The sequence below is a fragment of the Nicotiana tabacum genome, chromosome 20 (assembly GCF_000715075.1).
Source record: "Nicotiana tabacum cultivar K326 chromosome 20, ASM71507v2, whole genome shotgun sequence".
Classification (NCBI taxonomy): domain Eukaryota; kingdom Viridiplantae; phylum Streptophyta; class Magnoliopsida; order Solanales; family Solanaceae; genus Nicotiana; species Nicotiana tabacum.
In genome coordinates, this window is record NC_134099.1 from 22,728,581 (window position 1) to 22,734,562 (window position 5,982).

Below are 5,982 nucleotides of genomic sequence, written 5' to 3' on the forward strand. Positions count from 1 at the left end.
CAAAACCCCTTTTTTTCTTTTTGAATTTTCTAGATTTAATGTTCTATAATCATATTCTAAACTCAAGCTTAACAGATTTTTTCTTTATGAAACAAACACTCTATTAAGGAAAATCCTAAAAGAGAAAAATATTTTTTGATTCTCTTTTTTAGGAAGAAAATCTAAAGAATAAACCACAGAAAAATATTTTGAATTTTCATTTGATATCTTGACTCAAGATTTCGAAACAAGCAACAAAATATTTTTGGATTTCAATTTTGATTGCCTAAAGGAGAAATTCTAATAATAAACAAAAAATAAAGCATGTTTTTTCCTTCTATATACAATGTCCTAAAATTCTAGTGAAAATAGAAAGAATATATTATTTTTTTATTTTTCCATCGATCTCTCAAAGAGGAATCTCAAATGAAAATCTTTTTGGATTTTAGAATTAATATCTTAAAGAAAACTTTTTAAAAAGGCACTAAAAGAAAATTCTCCTTTTTTTTTGAATTTTTAGTCTTAATATACGAAAGGAAATATAAAAGCAATTTTTATTTGAGTTCTAGATATTAATTTCCTAAGAAAAACGACAAAAGATTTTTTGAACTTCTAGAATTAGTATCCTAAAGAAAACATCTAACAGAAATATAAAACCGCAAAATCTTTTTTTTATTTTATAATTTTTGCCTTATTACACATCTTTCTTCAATACAAAATGGGGAAACACAATATCAAAAGACTCGACATTATTGTACAAAGCTAGAAATTAAAGGACGACATAAAAAAGAATAACAGACTCAAAGCATAAAAAAAAAAGAAAATCTTCTTTTAATCCACTCCTAAATGAGCGATCCTGACTAGATGGTCCTGGGGCTCTGCTATGCTCGAACTCTGGTAAATAGGCCCACACCTGTATGAGAAAACTTTAACCAACACTATGTGAGATAACAACACTCCCTATTAAACACATGCAAGACATGATTCAGGCTATTTTTGCAAAATGACTTATGTGGCCAAAAGGTGACTAGAAGTGCAAAATTTGGCTAAGACCCCGCAAAGCCAAGAACCTAAGAACATTTTCTAGGAAGACCAAACCCTATGTGGGTTTCCTATGTATCACACCCCGAAAGACGAGAATCAGGTATGCGTAGTTCGAGCAGATTAGATACGGGCGAGAATTAAAAAAAAATAACTAATTTAGAGAAAACATATTTTTTTGTCTTTTTCGAAAAATGATGAGACATGTAACCTTTTTTTTTGATTTTTTTCTTTTTCTTTTTTTTTGATTTTCTGATTTACGGAGAATGATGAAAAAATACAAAATATTTTTTTTTCTTTTGTTTTTTTTTTGAATTTTCAAGCTCTTTTTTCCTTAACAAAATGTGACAGGAAGCATAATTGGGCCCTACTCGCTTTATCTTCACACTTCACCCTCTTTTTTTTTCTTTTTTTATTTGCCCTCAACTATCATTGGTCCGCTAATTGACCCTTTTACCCTAGAATAAATGCAACATGTAGCACATAGGATGCATCAAGATGGTCTGTTATTTTGGGTGCATCTGTCCTAGACAAACCCAACTCCTGTGTTGAGTCTCCAAAGTCAAATGCACGTGATGCAAACAAGCGTTCCTACTAGGGATCCGGCATGATGTTTTGTTATACTAGGTTTAAAATCTGGGTTTATTATTCTAGACCTGGCTTACCCGAGCAGATAGCTCGAGCCGAGGGGGGGCAGCGTACCGGGAATACAGAAGCTTCACCGGCTTTGCAACTTGTCCGAACCTAGTTCTAAAATTGGATAAGACTCTAGATAGAAGAGAAGTCACACGAAGTGCATACTCCCCAAATGATTTAGAAGACTCAGAGAGAAGAAGGGTTTCGTAGCAGTTTATATACAATTCACAGAATATCAAAGCGGTAAAAACAATATTTGGCACATTAGGCCAAAATATGTGAATAAAACCAGATAATAAGTAAATCCAAATATAACAATTCATCTAAGCTCGAATTCTGAACCCTGAACCAGAGATTCTGGGTTCGTTCCCCAGCAGAGTCGCCAGAGCTGTCACACCTCCTTTTTACCTACACCCCGGAAGGGTATAAGGGAGTTTTTTCAAATTTAAGTGACAATCAAAACAGGATTATTTATTTATTTAAAATCAGAGTCGCCACTTGGGATAATTTATGGTGTCCCAAGTCACCAGTTCAAATTCCGAATCGAGGAAAGATTGACTTTGTTCTATAGTCCGCGAACACAGAAATCCGGGTAAGGAATTCTGTTAATCTGGGAGAAGGTGTTAGGCATTCCCGGATTCTGTGGTTTTAGCACGGTCGCTCAACAGTTATTATTGGCCTAGATATCTGATTTTAAAACACTTTTAAACCTATGTGCATTGTTTAACTTTTTAGTCGCTTTTAATATTTTAGAAAAATTCAAGGTTATTTAAACACATATCGCAAGCCACGCCACATGAAATGCACCCATGGTTCACGACACGTTCTATTTAACCTTGTTGGAAAATTAGAATCGGGTCATATGAAATATACACTCGGATTTATAACATCTTTATCTTATTTTATCACTATTCAAAATTATAGCGGCTAGCAAAGTTCTGATTTTTGGCCTCATATTTGATCAATAAGAGATACACACACAATGAAACATATGGTATTCAGAGAAAACAAAACGCAAAATAAATAAATAAGAAACGATGAGAATAACAAGGCAAATAAAAGCAACCTGATGCACAATATTGTCCCTTTAAAACTAACAGTACCTAATTTAGACAAGAAAATGGCCAAATATTAACTTGCATTGGAAGAGAAACCCATCACTGTAATTGAACACTAACATTATGGACATTGCAAAATATTTTAAGCACTAATTCATATGGCAATCTGACCTCAAACTAATTGAAATTTAAACTATAGAAATGCTTTCCCGTTAAAACGTCAAGCTCAAACATAACACAAAACATTCAATTTCAACTAAAATCGACAACCAACACGTTGTGTATTAAGAGATTCTAAGACCAACTTGAAAGACTTAATGACTCAAACAAATGTAAAAAATCAATGTCATGCTTAAAACCATCTCACAGGTAATCAAAGAGGAGGAAAGAGACGGACCTCCAAACATTAGAACCCTGGACGGAATTCAACCGAAAACCAACCAAACGGCACATCAACGCACGACTAAAATAGAGCCTCCCTAGACAGCAGCCATTGACGACCCTAAAGCTTGATGGAAAGCTCAAACATGAAACAAAAAGACAGACTTAAACGATTGGTTTCTGAGCATTGAAGATGCAAAATCTGGAATTGATTCATTTTAGGGTTTCATGGTTCTGTTTTTGGACTGAATAGTGGCTTTCCGGACTGTTTCACGAGGATTCAAGCAGGTTTCATGCCTGTTGTAGTTGTGATGGACGAAGAAGAAGGAGCAGTGGCGATGAAGGTAGATGTGTTTTATGGCAAGTTCGCCACTGACCGGTGAGAAGAAGAGTTGAAGAAGATGATTAGGAGGGGGTCATTTGTGTTTGATTGCAGAATGACGGAGGGCTTATGTTGAAGGAGATAGAAATGATGGGGGGGGGGGGGGGTTCCTTTCGTGTTCAGCGGCGCTTCTCCCCAGACTTTAGAGTCTAGGTCTATTTTATTTGTGTATTTTCAGCTTATTGCTCTTAGGTCCTTAGGGTATTTTTATTTGTTTTTTTTCAAAGAAGAGTCTAGAAGGGTCCCTAGGGTTCGCTTAATGGGTATTGGGTATTGAGCTTAAGGAATGGGCTAGAAACTTGGGCCTTTATGACTAGCTATGCTTAAAATTAGCTTAATTAACTAAAACTTTATCCACATAGAAATATTATAAAAAAATTTAATTAGCCCTACTTAAGTACAAATAATTATTAAAATAAGACTGACCATTAAAACAAAACTATTTTTTTATTATTTTTTTCAAGATTAAAAAATGACTACAAAACATTAATGAGCCTATTTTTTATAATTTTCATTTTCTTGTAATAAAATAAAAGTAAAAGAGTAAAAATAAGTTGAAATAACTATATTAGACCTAAATTAAATATTTACGTGCTAAAATATGAAAAATCTTGGGTGTGACGACCCGACCTATCGTCACGTGAGTTACTGCCCCGTTTCCCCCATTTTATGCTTCTTCATGTTTCGTTATCGGTATTCGGTGTGTTAGAGTTAAATCTGATTGGTTTTGATAGGAAATGAGACACTTAGTCTCTTTAAGGAAGGCTTGTATCGGAAAAGTCAACTGGATGTTGACTATTGAGTTAGAGGGCTCGGATGTGATTTTCGGTGATTCGGTTAGCTTCGGGGGTTGATATGTGGCTTAGGAGTGTGATCGTAATTGATTTTGGAGGTCCGGAGTAGAATTAGGCTTGAATTGGCGAAGTTAGTAATTTGGTGAATTCTGGTTGGTAGGTGAGATTTTGATAAGGGGGTCGGAATGGAATTCTGAGAGTTGGCAGTAGCTTCGTTAAGTGATTTGGGATGTGTGTGCAAAATTTCAGATCATTCGGAGGTGTTTTGGTCGGGTTATTGATCAAATGCATATTTCGGAAGTTTTTAAGAGATTTAGGCTTGAATCCGATGTAATTTGATGGTTTTGGTGTTGTTTGTGGTGTTTTGATAATTGGAACAAGTTTGAATGATGTTTTAGAATGGGTTGGCACTTTTGATTGAGGTCCCGGGGGCCTCGGGGTGATTTCGGATGGTTAACGGGAATTCTTTAAGTTGGAAAATGCTGCAGAAATGTAGCAGTCAGTGCAGAGCAATTTTGCTCTTTGCGATCGCATAGCACAAAGGGATGCGATTGCATAGAAGGATTTTAGGGGATGTTTGGTTGTTCAATGCAATTGCATGAAGAGGTTGCGATCGCACAGTATTGTTTGGTAAGGCACTGCCATCACATAGGGCCTGTTGCGATCGCATAGGGTAATTTGAGACCATGGAACTTTTGGTCTATGCGATCACAGGGGCTTGAATGCGATCGCATAGAGTTAGCTACAGTGATTTGGGCAAAATGTTAAAACATTTCATCCGCGAACCCAAACCCATTTCCTCCATTTTTGAACATCCTTGAGAGCTTTTGGACGAGGATTAAAGAGGGTTTCGACTGAAATTGATTGGAGGTGAGTCTTATGACCTAAAAACATCATTTAATTGTAGATTCAACATCTAAATTCATGGAAATTTGATTAAAAAGGGAAGGATTAGGGCTTGACTTTTGAAATAGAAATTTGGGGGTTTGAGGGAGCATTTGAGCTCGGATTTTGGTAAACTTGATATGCATAGACTCGTGGCGAGATAAGGAATACGGTGATGTCAATTTTTTGATTTTTTGAGAAGTGGGTCCGGATCTCGGGTTTTGCCAACTTCGTGATTTTCGATATTTTTCGAGTCTTTTCGATTGGGTTGTATTCCCTTAGCCTATTGTAACGTATTACTTGTGGTTTTGATCAGATTCGACGCTCGAGGAGGTTGATTTGTGAGGCAAGGGAGTAGCGAGCTAGGATTTCGGCCTGCTTGAGGTGAGTAATGGTTATAAATGATGTTCTGAAGGTTTGAAACCCCGGATTTGCACAACGTGGTGCTATGTTGGGATGAGACACACGCTGTATGATGAGTGTGGGGTTTGTTACTATTGGGGATTTGGACTCGGTCCATTCCGTTGATGACTCTACTGTACTTTTGACTGAGACTTAATTAATATCGTTATATTATGGGCTAGTTGCCATGTTTGGGGCCTTGTGCTGATCTGTAGAACTTTTATGGGGCATTTGTATTGGTTGACCTCACTTTTCTTGTCGAAATCATACCCTCAGTCAGGTTATTAACTGATAAACATAATATGAACCAGCTTTAGAAATTGTTAAATCCTAATGAGAGTAACGTGAGGGTTGAGAACCCGTCTTATCTTAGTGTGCCCGAGAGGCCAAGTCTATATTGACTGAGAGGGGTTGAGAACCCTAT

The 5,982-nt window shown here is 36.3% G+C and overlaps 1 long non-coding RNA gene across 2 annotated transcripts; it reads right to left on the bottom strand.

Moving 5' to 3' along the window:
• Window positions 1-630: 630 nt before the first annotated feature.
• Window positions 631-3,567, bottom strand: LOC142174969 (uncharacterized). 2 transcript variants are annotated; one of them, XR_012704163.1, is made up of 2 exons: window positions 3,112-3,567; window positions 631-892 (listed from the first exon to the last, which is right to left on the bottom strand). It is a non-coding gene; the product is annotated as an uncharacterized LOC142174969 (long non-coding RNA). The 2 variants fall into 2 exon arrangements; XR_012704164.1 differs by having other exon boundaries at window positions 631-905.
• Window positions 3,568-5,982: the final 2,415 nt, after the last annotated feature.